At 42.6% G+C, this 14,388-nt stretch overlaps 1 protein-coding gene across 10 annotated transcripts in view; it reads left to right on the top strand.

Annotated features, from left to right (window-relative positions):
* Nucleotides 1-14,388, top strand: part of CSMD2 (CUB and Sushi multiple domains 2) — a 701,208-nt gene that overhangs the window by 354,135 nt on the left and 332,685 nt on the right. The gene's annotated exons all lie outside the window — the stretch shown is intronic.

The raw sequence follows: 14,388 nt of genomic DNA, 5'->3' as shown, positions 1-14,388 counted from the left end.
CAGACAGTTCTTTTAAGTTGTTTTTATTAATATTGAGGGGATAAAAAGCAGATTATAAAATATAAGCAAAATATAAAGAACACCAATACAACAAACACCTGTGCAGCCATTGTCCAGCTTAAGGGGAAAAGAAAATCAGTTACCTTAGTGAGGCAGGTTCCTCACCAATCCTGTTTCATTCCGTACACCCTCAGAGGTAAGCATTACCTCAATTATGTGTTTATTATTCCTTTGCTTTTCTTTATACTTAGCACTTAAGTGTGTATCCCTAAAAATACATTGCTTAGTATGCTAACATTTGAACTTCATGTAAATGTAATCATGTATGTATTCTTAATCAACCTCACTCAAAATCGTGTTCCTAAGATTTATCTAAGTTATTGTGTGTAGTTTGTACTTCTACATACATTTTTTCATGTTTACTTCCTGTTTAGTTTTTTTTTCCTGTGTCCTTTGTTCTCTCTTACAAATTTTATAAGTACGTTGCCAAGATCCACAGAATAACCTGTTGGAATCTTTATTTTAATTTTATCAAAACTACAGATTAATTGGAGAAGAACTGATATCTTTTTGATACTGAGTCTTCCAGTCCATGAGTATGGTATATCTCTCTATTTGTTTAGGGTTTCTTTAATGGCTTGCAATAAACTTGTATAATTTTTTCCATTACAGATCTTATGCATTTCTTAATATATTTACTCCTAAATATCTTATATTTATTGTTGCTATTATAAATCAAATCTTTCAAAATTGCACATTCTACCTGTCTCTTGCTGGTGTTTAGAAATGCAATTGATTTTGCACTTTGATTTTTATATTAGCAACTATCTTGTAAAAATGTATCTGAATTCTTTGGGGTTTTCTACATGGATAGTCATCATCTGCAAAAAAATGATGGTTTTGTTTCTACTTTCCATTCCTTATACCTTTTCTTTTTTATTTTCTTGCCTCAGTGTTCTGGCTGGAACCTCCCAGTATAACATCAAATCATTATTATGATGGTGACCCCTGTGGTCATTGTTTGATATTTAATAGAATGTTTTTTATTTCTTCACCATCAAACATCATCACGTATGATGTTTGCTGAAGCTTATTTTTCGTTTGGAGATACTCCTTTTATAATAGAATTAGGGAATTTACTTCCTAATCCTAGTTTGCTAAGAGCTTTTATCAAGAATGGATATTGAATTTTATGAAGCATCTTCCTCTATCTATTGACACAATCATATAATTTTTCTCCTTTATTCTCTTAGTGTAGCAAATATTGCCTTTTCTCATGTTAAACCAACCTTGCATTCTTAAAATTAACATAACTTGGTCATTTAGTATTGTCATTTTTATACATGCCCATATTTGATTTTGTTTAGTAATTTGTTTCTATTTTGTTAGTGAGCTTGGCCTGTTATTTGTTTTTTCATATTGCCTTTGCCAATTTTTGTGTCAATATATTGCTAGCCTCAGAAAATGATTTGAAGAGTACTTCCTCTCTTTCTATCCTTTGGGGTTATTAGTGGACGATTGGCATAACTTTTGCCTTGAAAGTTTAGTAGAATTTTTCAGCAAAACTATCTGAGTCTGGTGTCTCCTTTGTTTGAAGATTTTAGACTATAGACTTAATACATGTAATGGCTAGAGAATTATTTTGGTCATCTGTTTTTTCTTTCTTGACTCCATTTTAGTAAATATTAAAATTTATTGGATATAAAGTTACACATACTATCTCTTATTATAGTTATGATACCTGCCATTGTTGTGTTTCAATTCCCTTTTTCATTTCTAATATGTATCATGTTTTAGCTGGTATTGGCAGAGATTTGACATTTGTTAGTCTTTCCAGAAAATGAATTTTTGTTTTGTTACTATTCCTTTTATTTGCTAATTTATCAGTTTCTGCCCTCATCTTTATTACTTTCTTCCTTCTAATGCACTTGAGTTTATTCTGTTGTTCTTTTTCTATCATCTTAATTTTGATGCTTTGTTCATTATTTTTCAATCTGATTTAAGCATCAAAGGCTACAAATTTCCCTCTAAGGACTACTTTGGCTACATTCCTACAGATTTTCACAGTTATTTATTTTCTGTTATAGTTTAGTTCTGAATATTTTTTTATTTACATTATTGTTTCATCTTTTAACCATGAACTATTTAGAAGTATTTTTTAATTTCCAAAGGATTTTTCTAACTGTCTCTTTCCTACTGTTTCTAAATCTTGTGGTCAGGGAACATTGATCTGTATGTAAATCATTTGAAATTTGTGCTTTTAGGACCAGAAATGGTCATTTTTCACATAGATTCTGTGTAGGCTTGAAAAAAACCCTGCGTTTTGCAGTTTTTGTTTTCTAATATGTCCATTACATCAAGTTTGTTAATTGTGTTTGTCTCTTTTATATCTTCATTGATTTTTCTTGTCTTCTTGATCAATCAACGGCAGAGGGAGGAATATTAAAATCTTCCATTATGATGGTGGATTTGCCTATTATTCTTTAAAGTTCTGTCGATTTTTGCTTCATGTATTTTGAGGCTGTGTTATTAGAGCATGAAAGATGAAACTCAGAATTATATCTCTTCCCAGTAAATTGAACTGTTTCAAAAATAATTATGTAGTAATTCTCTTTATCTGTAGTAATGTTTTTAACCTTAAAGGCTTTTTCCCTGCATCCATTGCATCAGTTTTCTCTTGGTCTTTGTCTAATAAATATTTTCTATTCTCTTACTGTTAACTTTTGGACTTCCTTGTGCTTTATATGTGTTTTGTGTATAGCTGGATTTTCAAAAATCCCCTCTGAACATTTGTCTTTTAACTAAAGAATTTAGACCTTGTGAATTATACAATCGTTTCTGTTCTTTGAAATTTGTCCTAAAATACTCTAGAAATAGCAATATGCCTACTTAATAAAGCCTAGCATTAAACAATAATTTTGTGTTCTTCCTGAAAAGCCAAGGATCTCAGGACACTATGACTTTAATCATTCCTTCCGATTCATACTCTATGGTTTGTGTATATTATGTTACCTTAATTTTTTCTCAAGTTATTATTGTTATTGTTTAATAAAGCCACTGAGATTTACATATATATATATATATATTTTTTTTTTTTTTTTTTTTTTTTTTTTTTTTTTTGAGACGGAGTCTCGCTCTGTCGCCCAGGCTGGAGTGCAGCGGCGCGATCTCAGCTCGCTGCAAGCTCCGCCTCCCGGGTTCACGCCATTCTCCTGCCTCAGCCTCTCCGAGTAGCTGGGACTACAGGTGCCCACCACCACACCTGGCCAATTTTTTTGTATTTTTAGTAGAGACGGGGTTTCACCGTGGTCTCGATCTCCTGACCTCGTGATCCGCCCGCCTCGGCCTCCCAAAGTGCTGGGATTACAAGCGTGAGCCACTGCGCCTGGCCGATTTACTCATATATTGACCACTTATTTGTTTACTACTCCTTCTCGTATATCAGTCCTTCTCTTTGGAATATCTTTCAGTGCAAATACATGCTTTAAAATTTATTTTCTTGTCGATGATAAACTCTATTAGTTCTTGTTTGTCTTTTTAAAAAATAATTTCAACTTTTCTTTTAGATTCAGGGGGTACATGTGCAGGTTTGTTACATGGGTATATTGCATGATGCTGAGGTCGGGGTATGGATCCTGTCACCCAGTCTGTGAGCATAGAACCTAATGTGTAATTTTTTCTTTGTCTTAAAATGTCTGCTTACCCTTGTTCTTGAAAGAACGCTAGTATTCACTGGACATTTGATTATCAGTTGATAGTTCCATTCTCTCTGCACATGGAGATATTGTTCTGGTGTCTTCTGGGTTTCACTGTTGCTGTCAGTTTATTGTCATTGCTTTGTATAGCATCCTTCTGGCTGCTCTTACTGTCTTTTCCTGTTCTTTAATGTTATGTAGTTTCACCCTTATGTGTCTAGGTGTGAATATTTTTTGTATTCATCCTGTTTAATTAAGTTTCTTGAATCTATGGATTGTATCTTTCATCAGCTTGGGAAAATGTTCACCCATTATCTTTTCAAATGCTTCTTTTTTCTTCTTCTAGAAGCCTGACGAGATATGTTCATCTTTCTCACTCCATCATCCGTGTTTCTTAACCTCTCTCATACTTTCTCTCTTTCATTCTGTTCATTAATTCTCGTTCAGCTGTGTCCAGCCTCTGTTAAATCCATTCACTGAAGATTTATTTTAATTTCAAATACAGTTTGTACTTTATGAAGCCCTATTTGATTCTTTTTCAAATGTTCTTAGTCATATTGTCGTATTTTATAAACTCTTGCTCCATACTCTTATGTTTAGATCATTCTTGAATTCTTTCAATAATTAAACATACTTATTTTATATTTTGTGTCTGTTAGTGTCAATATCTGAAGTTTTTGCAAATTTGATTCTGTCTGTTTTTTCTCACCTCTTGCACTCAGAACCATGTTTCCTTCTTTGTTTTATATTGTTTGATTATGTGGTTAGAAGGGTAAATTTTCTCTCTGGTAATTCTTCGAGACCTGGGTAGAAGGTGGTTTCTTCCAGAGAGGGTTTGCATCTGCTTCTGCCTAGTGCTGGGGGCATTACCAGCCAGAAACCTCTTCATACAAAATTCTCAGTAGGGAAGTTTCGAACCACCCAAGTAGTATGAAGGCTGCAAACCCATGTGAAAACTGACTTATGGTTATGAATTCTCAGTGGAAACATTTTTCTTGTCTACTCAGTGTCAAGGTCTAAGATAAACAGTCAGCCTCCAGATCCTCCCGGAGGGTGGTAGTGACAGGTGAGAAGGAAGATAGGCTCATTTCTAATTCACCCTGACACTATGGGTGCAGATTTAACTAACCCAGCTCTATCAGAAGTATCATATTACAGTCGCCATCGTGCTGGGCCCTGAATTTTGTCTCCTGTTCCCTCTTTTCCATGAGTTGCTGAAAACCAAAGCTATATTGACCGAATTTTTAAAAAGTACTCAAGACCAAAGCCGGCTTCATGTTCTGAATCACATTTTAGATCCCTCCATTCACTGTGTTGAGTATTCCTTATTACACTAGTGTAGTCTACTCAGGCTACTGTAACAAAATACTGCCCACTAGATAGCTTAGACAACAGACATTTATTTTCTCACCATTCTGGAGGCTAGTAGTCCATGATCAAAGTGCGACTAAATTCGGTTTCTGATGAGGGCTCTCATCCTGGCTCATAGATGGCCACCTTCTCACTGTGTCCTCACGTGGCTTTTCCTCTGTGCACACACCAAGAGAGTGCTCTTTGATGCCTCCTCCCCTTCCCATAAGGACACCACTACCATCGGATTACAGCCCCACCCTTATGACCTTATTTAACCTTAATTACTTCCCTAAAAGCCCCATCTTCAAATATATTCACATTGGGGATTCAACATATGAATTCTGGGGGATATATTATAATTCAATCCTTAACACTAACTTGGAAAAAGCTGCTTTTTTTTTTTTTTTTTTTGGTCCTTTTAAAATTTTACCCAACACTTCAAAATTGTTTGGTCCAGGTGCCTGGAACCACAGTGCTGGAAACACTGGAAGCAGATTTCCTCTGCACAACACTTTACAAAGAAAGATTCACATTTAATTAAATTATTTCATGATGTACCTAGTTAATGGGAAAGGACACTTCAGCCACATGGTGTGAGGGTAGAGGCTAGACCAGAAGGACGTAATACCATGAAATCATATTAAGTTGTTGACTAGAGGGCTCTTCCTTGGGCACTGTTACGATCCTTATCTCCATTTTCTTTTGAACCTGAAGGTGAGGTATCAGGGGAAGTCTAAGTAAAGTCTGAGGATTTTCTAAGAAACAATTAGATTCACCCCCAGAAGGCCTAGCCTTGGTCAGTGTGTGGAGACCGGTGACCTCCCTATGGTCACTCCCCTACATGCCTTGCAAGAGATCCCACCAGCCTGAGTTTCTAAAGATAGCACCTCTGCAGAGCACCGCTTCGAGTGTGCAGAGCGGTGTTTCTGATATCTCTGTGGGGCCTTGGTGGGCTTCAGGTAGTGCTGAGGGAGCCCAGAAAGGCTGAAGAGAACCCTATCCTGATCCAAGTGGGAGGAGAACCAGGAAATATACAATGCAACAAGGAGGGTCTAAGTGTGGAAACTCAAAGTCTGAGACTGAGGAATAGAAGCTGTCTTCTGGGAAACAGCAAGGACAATGGATGCTGTGTTCCTAACCCTGTTCATGGAACTGGCCTACAGGTGAGATACAGGTGTGTCCAAGGACTGCCTATCCACTCACCTTCAGACATCTGCTTCAGCAAAAAGCACAGTCTGTAAGCTCACAGTATGTTTTATGAGATGAGCATTCATTCACTCATTGACGTAGATATGGCCTCTGCCCTTGAGTGTGCACATAAAAGTGAAGAACAGGTCTGAACAAATAATACAAAAAAAGAGTGCAGGTAAGTCCTGATGGCGGCATGTCCAGAGTGCTATGGGAAAACTCAGGGAAGAGCTGCTAACTGGGAGATGAGGGAAGTTTTCACAAAGGAAGTGACATGTCAGCAGGGTCTTGAAGGATGAGTAGGCTTGGAAATCAGTATCTCAGGAAGGACACGTAGGCAAAGGCACTGAGGTTTGGAACAGCCCCTTAGAACTGGAAGTAGTTCAACATGCCTGGATGCAGGTAAGGACAGAATGGTAAGCAGGATTCAGATCATGGTGAGCCCACATGCTGGGCCCAGAAGTTTGGGTTTTATCTCAAAACACAGATTGCTAAGGCTAGCAGTGTTAGGCTGTTGTTAACAACAATAATAGCTCTTATTGTATGCCTGTCCCATGACAAGCTCTAAGCTAAGCTCTCTATATGAATTATTTTAATAGGACAATGAATTTGATTTTAATATACCTATTTGGTAGATAAAGAAACTGAATCATGGAAAGGTTAAAGGTTAGGAAACAGCTGCAGCGCGGAGCCAGTAAGTGGCAGAACTGGGATTTAAACCCTATCTTTCTAGCTCCAAAGCCCATGCACTTACATAGCTGGGCTGTGCTGCTGGATGGAACAAGGTCTCAGAGTGGATGAAAGGGGTTGGGCTTGACCTCAATGGGATGAGCCTGGAAGGACGAGGATCACTGTATCTCCTGAACTAAAGCAATAGCAGGAAGATATGAGTTTTTGGAAAATTACTCTAGCAGCAATGGAGAAGTTTAGAGGTGGATACTGGAAGGAGAAGGACCAGTTAGGAGGATGAAGCAGTTACCTAAGTAGGAAAAATGGGGGCGTCCACCAAGGCTTTGGAAATGTGGAGGGGAAAACAGATGAGAGAGATTTAGGAGATAGAGTGGGACTTGGTAGCTGATTGGATGTGGGAGCTGAGGGAGGAAGAGAGGTCTCATTCAATATTGTATCCCAAGTGACCAGCATGGTTCCAGGCACATAGTAGGTACTCGGCCTATATTTATTCCATGAACAGATGAAAGATGACTTAGTGCTTTCTGGCTTGGTCCAGTGGGAGAGTTAAAAAGGAAATACAGATGGAGGAACATGCTTTGCAGGGGTCAGGAGGGAAACGGTGCATTTGGAATGTCTGTGGTTCATTCAATGTCATTTGGATATACTGGATGGAAACTCTGGGTAAATCTGAGTTTAAGAGAGAGGTTTGGGTGTTATCTCAGCACGTGGGTGAGAATAGAAGCTTAAGGAATGGACAACATTTCTTGGAAAGACTGAAGAGAATAAGAAAATTCAGAATGGATCTGAGAATACCATCGTGACAGGAGAAAGAGCAAAATCCAGTGAAAGAGCAGAGAAGGAGCAGTCTCAGAGGCAGGAGGAGAATCGTGATGCAAACGCAGGAAGAGTTTCCAACTAGGGCATGTCTGATCATGGCAACGATGACAAATGTCTTGCTGGAAAAGTGCTAGAAGGAGACCGTTGGCTTTGTCCTTGGATGAAGACTTTGCGGTGAAGCTCCACAGGCAGCAACAGACAGCAGTGGGGTGGGAAGCAAATGGATGGGAGGTGAGGCTGTGGAGACCAGGATGGACAGTAGCCTGCGAGGGACGTAGGATAGAGAGAAAGTTTGGGGTTACTTTGGGGCATGTGTTTAAAATATTGGAACTGGAGTATGTTTGTAGGCTTAGGAAAAAATAAGCAAAGAGGGAGAGAGTGAAGGTATAGAAGAAGAGGGATGGTGACAGAAGGGAGATTCTGGAGTGAGAGGGCCATGGGATTGAGAATGCAGGGCTCCCTTTACAAGGAGCAGAGGGAGAAAGATGCTGTTGTGAGAAGGGGCTGAAAAGTTTGCTTGTGGGAGTGTAAGAGGGACATGTGTCCCCTTGGTCTCTTCGTAGTCATGGAATGATTATGATGCATCCCCAGCACCTGCACAGGAGGATCCTTCCTAGAATTCCATCTCTCTTGTAGGACCCCTGCTACCTGGGCTTGGCAAGGAGCTAGGAATGTCCCAGGGACTGGGGCCCTCCAAGGGCAATGAGAAGGCCCAAAGAGAGAAGCAGAGATGCTATGGTGTGGGAATGGCCAAGAATCTACATCAAGACACCAGCATTAACTGAGCATCTATGGGCTGTGCACCTCTGCACTGTGGGAACAGGAAGAACTTACAGTCTTATTGGAGAGGCAAGTTAAGGATATGTCTGTACTCCCTAAACTAGTAGTAAGGCAAATAAAAACACCCCAGTGCATCCTCCTGGAAACTTCATAGATTCAAGGAACAAAGGAAAGAAGGCTCAGAGCAAGCGCTGCAGGCCTACTCCACATGCAGCCTCCATGCCCTCCCTTCAACTGGGATGTCCTTGGGCAATGTTAACCTCACCTTGGGCATTTGGGTTATCTCAGTCCTTATAATATTAATCTAACGTTAATTAACATCTACCTACAATAATTTTTCCCAAATTTCATCAGAAATGCCTTGGAGACATTTTAAAGCCACAGATTCCCGAGCTCTTTTCCCCAAAGATCTGATTCAGTGGGTCTAGGGTAGGTACCAGAACTTATTATTTTTTTTTTTTATTATTATACTTTAGGTTTTAGGGTACATGTGCACAATGTGCAGGTTTGTTATATATGTATCCATGTGCCATGTTGATTTCCTGCACCCATTAACTCATCATTTAGCATTAGGTATATCTCCTAATGCTGTCCCTCCCCCCTCCCCCCACCCCATTACTGGGTATATACCCAAAGGACTATAAATCATGCTGCTATAAAGACACATGCACACATATGTTTATTGCAGCACTATTCACAATAGCAAAGACTTGGAACCAACCCAAATGTCCAACAACGATAGACTGGATTAAGAAAATGTGGCACATATACAACATGGAATACTATGCAGCCATAAAAAATGATGAGTTCATGTCCCTTGTAGGGACATGGATGAAACTGGAAAACATCATTCTCAGAACTTATTTTTAAAGAGCACCCTGGTGGTTCTGACCAGCTAAACTTCTGTCAACAGTGCAACTCCTTCTCCCAGCAAAGAACACGGTGACCACTCCCGCCCCGCCCCATCTCTCCCTTTGGGCAGCTCCAGCTTCAGCCACACTGAACTCAGGTTCACAGACACATCTGGCCCTTTAAGACCTGGGCACACCTGTTCCCAGTGTGCCTTCCCTTCTCCTCCAGGCAAATTCCTATCCGTCTTTGAGACGCAGTCCAAACAACCTGTCTTCTGAGAAGCCTTCCTAACTTCATCACGTGTTGCTCCTTCCTGTTCCTACAGCACTTTTTGTTTTCTTGCATTTAGAATCTATTTCCCCCGTCGCTCCTGAGCATCCTGAAAGCAGGAATAGCACTTTGTTGATTTCTTCCACAGTTAGCACAGTGCTGGGCATAGAGAAGCAGCTCAGCGATGTTGGAACATGTGAGTGATGGTTGGAGGAGGAGCCCCTCCGGGATGGTTCTGCCCATATCGGGCTTGAGATTCAGGCCTTCTTCCTCCAGGGCCTCCTCTTGTTAGGTCCCTTCGGGTCAGCCTCGTGGGAAAACAAAGCCGTAGACAGGACTGAAACCCAGACCTGCCTCGATGCCCCCTACCGACACACATCTGTCTTTCTTTTGCAGCTTCTCAGTATGAACACAAAACATTTGATCCAATTTTCACATGAGCCTCACTTGATTTGATCAGGATAGTTAATCCACCTTTGCTGGAAAAGAATGAAAAGCGAGACAGGAGAGAGATAGAGAGTGAGGATGGGAGGGAGAGGGAGGGGACATGGAAGGAAGAGGGAAAGGAAAGCTCATTATATGAATTTCAAAGCCAAAGATAACAGCGTTTTGATTGTTCACTCCTTGGGGATTATCACTGTCACTCTTTTGTAGACCTGAAGAACTGAGAAATAATTCTCCAGGCAGGTGATCAGCAGCTAGTGCAAATGTCAGGGACATACTCGTTGGCCCATTTGTTCACTCACTTATTCATTCAGCAAACATTTACTCACACCCTCTCTGTGCCAGGCCCTGTGCAAGATGCCTGCCATCAGAGGTTTGCCGTGTGCCTCCACAGCCCCTCTCACGTCTGGGGGACCCTTTAGTAGCCTCCTCAAGTCCAAAGCCTCATTCCTTTCCCTTTTACAGCTGTCTCCAAATCATGTGCTGGCATTTCCCCTCCCCCAGATCTGGCTGTGGCCATGTGGTATCCCCACACACCTTCTCTGTTGCTGAAGACAAACCCTGCCCCCTTGATAGCCAGGATTTTGTGCCCCTCCTGTCTCCCATCCATGCTTCCCTGGTTTGAGCCCTCATCACACTGTGTTGCAGTCTGTGTACTCAGGGTCTGCTGTGAAGCTTTCTAGAAACTTTTTGAGGTCTCTATGGGCAGCGGCCATGTTATCCTGCCTGACGATACCCCTCCAAAGCCCAGCACTTGGCAAATGTGTAACTGTTGAATGAATCAGTGAATAAATGAATCAGTCAATCAATAAGTGAATGAGTCAGCGAATGAGTCGAAGGACTTACTGCTCTCAGAACCACCAAAATGAAACCTGAGGTAGTGACCAAAGTTCCAGAACGTCTGACCCGTCTTAGTCCCTGCTGGAGGCCTCTGTCCTTGAACTCCTGGGAGTTCGGGTCTTCAGCCTTCCCACTGGCCTCCCCTCCTCCTCACCCCAGGAGTTAATTCTCTAGCTCCTCCCTAGGGCCTCAGCAAGATCCTGGAAGGAATCACGGTTCAAGCTGTGCCCAGGAAAAGTGAGTTCCCTTCCTTTCATGGAGCTAATAGTTACACTGGCAGCAACATTGTAAACTGAGGCTGGGTGGGCCAAGGTCAGCCCTCAGGAGCTCAGAGAAATGCTCTGAGGAGAAATATGGGAGGTAAGGCTGGAGCACAGCATTGTTGCAGGGCCTCTAGCTGACCAGGAAGTGGCAGGGGCAGGCCTTGCAAAGCCCACAGTTTTCAAGCCAAGCTGCTGAACTCTATCCTGCAGTTTCAAGAGTTGGCAAACTCTTCTGTGGTGACGAACACCTGTCTTCAGAACCTGTAGCCATTAGGTGGTAATTGACTGGGAGGTGCAGAAAATTCCTCTGCAGACGCTTAAACAACACACTGTTTATTTTCTCCACATACCAAAAGTCCAGAGGCAGAAAGTCCAGGGCTGGCTTGGTGGTTCCCTCCGGGTCTCATGCTTCTTGTATTTTTCCCTCTGCTGCTTTTCCTGTGACTCTCATCCTCATGATCACAAGAAGGCTGCTCCCTCTCTGTCCTCACATCTGTATTCCAGGAAAAGCAAGGAGAAGGATGAGGAAATGGTCTGAGGACTCCTCAACCCATGTCTCATTGCCCAGAGCTCTGTCACATAGCCATCTTTAGCTCCGAGGTTGGCAAGATACATACATTGCCACACTCCCAATAAAGTTGGGGTTCTGTTAGGAAGAAATAAATGGAGGAAGGGACATTAAGTAACCCACTATCCGTGGTGTTCACAGCATCCCAAAATATGAACTAGATTAAAACGGAGCTGTTTCGGTTTAAGCAGAGGCTTCCCTCCTCTGGCTCCTCTTCCACACTTGTGGGTTGGCCCTGGAGTACCTTTATGGAACCCTGGGGTACCCGGGAGCCAGGTTTGAAAACCATTGCTCTAGGGAAGCCATCAGCAAACTTTTTCTGTAAAGAGCTAGACAATAAATATTTTAGGCTTTAAAGTCCATGTAAGGTCTCTGTTGCATATTCTTTTTTTTTTTTTTTTTTTTGAGACGGAGTCTCGCTCTGTCGCCCAGGCTGGAGTGCAGTGGCACTGCAAGCTCCGCCTCCCAGGTTCACGCCATTCTCCTGCCTCAGCCTCTCCTAGTAGCTGGGACTACAGGCGCCCACCACCACGCCCGGCTAATTTTTTTGTATTTTTAGTAGAGACGGGGTTTCACCATGTCTCGATCTCCTGACCTCGTGATCCGCCCGCCTCGGCCCCCCAAAGTGCTGGGATTACAAGCATGAGCCACTGTGCCCGGCCTCCATATTCTTCTATGTTGTATGTAGGTTTTGTTTTTTCACTCACTGAAAGTGTAAAAAATCATTCTTAACACTAAAGGCCACAGGTCCACATATAAAAATAGGCTATAGGACAGATTTGGTCTGAGAGCTAGTTTTCCAACCCCTGCTGTAGGAGATAGGGAGGCGCTAAGGGCATTCAGTACAGAGTGAAGGATGGGCGGCAGAGACAGACAGCCCAGTTAGGAGAGTGTTGTAGCAAAGCAGTCCTTAAACTAAACAGCCTCAGTCTACATCTCCCGGGACTCTAGCTTCCCACAAAACTGCCCTGAGCTGGCAGATCCTCTGCAGCCTTGTGCAGGCATTGGGCACAGGCTGGCAGCACCCAGAGTCTTGTCTTTTGGCTGATCCTGGACAGCACGTGGCAGGGGAGAATGTTCTCCAGGGTCCCACTCCATCCCCCATGATTCTCAGGACAAGGTGGCTGTGACACCCCCTAATTTCTCCTCATGCTCTTGGACCCTGCATCAGCCTCCCACTGGTCTCTCTCTGCCTCCAATCCTCCCTTCACACTGCATTATAGCTTCCCATCGACTTGACCATGAAGTCCAGACTGCCTGCTCTGGCTGCGGGTAAAATCACCTGCAGACTCAGCCAGGCTCTTCTTCCTGTCCCACTCTCCTTGGCCCTTCACTGCTCACAATGTAGCCTGGGCTGAGCCCACACACACCCTTCTCCATCCCGCCAGGCCCAGACCCACCTCCTCCATGGACCCCCTTCCATCTCTCTCCTCTTTGCACTCCTCCAGCACTCACCATCGGCACCATGTCCTTGGCATTTAGATTCTGCTCTAAATTGTCAGGCAAGCAAGATAACTTATGGGAAGCAGCTAGCTCTGGGCTTGGCACATGGCAGGTGCTCAGCAATTATGTCCTAGATGATGGGTTTGTTTATTCATTTATCTAATGGGTTTAAATTGGGTGTCTGAGCTGTATACAAATGTGCCTCTTTGATCATGCTTATTTCATGTGCTGCCATTTCTCCTGCCTCCGAAAGGCGCTTTGTGAGCTTGATTGATCTGCATGTTAGTTAATGAGTCATTATAGGAGCCTGTCTTTAAACAAAGGCCAAAGCAGAGAAGGAAAAAAAGAAAAGAAAAAAAGAGAGTGCTAGTACATTGTGCACTAGAGGCTCATCCTGAAACTGCAGCATTGTGTATGTTGAACAGTCTTCTTGTGTAATTAGCTCCTGCATCAGGGTCGGCACTCTGAAATGTGGTTCACATCAATGGCAGCTCTAACCAGTGATGTAAATCATTTTATAGCTCTGGGTTCTGGCCTTCAAAGCAATATTTTCCATTATAGGCATAATAATCATACACTCCGTTTTTGGAGGTGGCTGGGTGAGCAGTGTCCTCTGCCCCAGGGCTGGCTGGAAGGGGCTGATATGATGAGAATATGCAGCCAGGCCCCTCAGTCCCTGCAGAGCCCAGGCCCTTCCTCCAGCAGAAGACACTACCTGCCTTGTGGTGTTTTATATGCAGCAGCTGTTTCCTGACCCCCTGCTGGGACCCAGAAAAAAGAATTCAAGGAAAGTGTGAGAGAAAACAGAGGCTGAAGTCATGCTTCCTACCTTGTGGGCCTGTGACCTTGTTGGAACACCATGAGGCAGTAGAGCAGTGTGACAAAGAGCCTGGCCTCTGACTGCCTGGTGGGAGTCCCAGCTCTACCACTTACCTGTGTGACCCCAGGCAAGTTGCCTAAATTCTGTGCCTAGCCTGTCCCATTTGTGAAACGGAGGTACTCAAAGTAGCTATTGTGCTGTATTGGGGGAACCCGCCCCTAATATTTCAACGTCAGTTCTTCCTGTTTTCCATAAGTGTTGGCTGGCTGAGAAATAAAGAGAAAGAGTACAAAGAGAGGAATTTTACAGCTGGGCCTCCGGGGATGACATCACATATCAGTAGGACTGTGATGCCCACCTGAA

Source organism: Hylobates moloch, unplaced genomic scaffold (genome assembly GCF_009828535.3).
Source record: "Hylobates moloch isolate HMO894 unplaced genomic scaffold, HMol_V3 SCAFFOLD_8, whole genome shotgun sequence".
Classification (NCBI taxonomy): domain Eukaryota; kingdom Metazoa; phylum Chordata; class Mammalia; order Primates; family Hylobatidae; genus Hylobates; species Hylobates moloch.
This window is presented reverse-complemented; position numbering and strand designations above follow the sequence as displayed.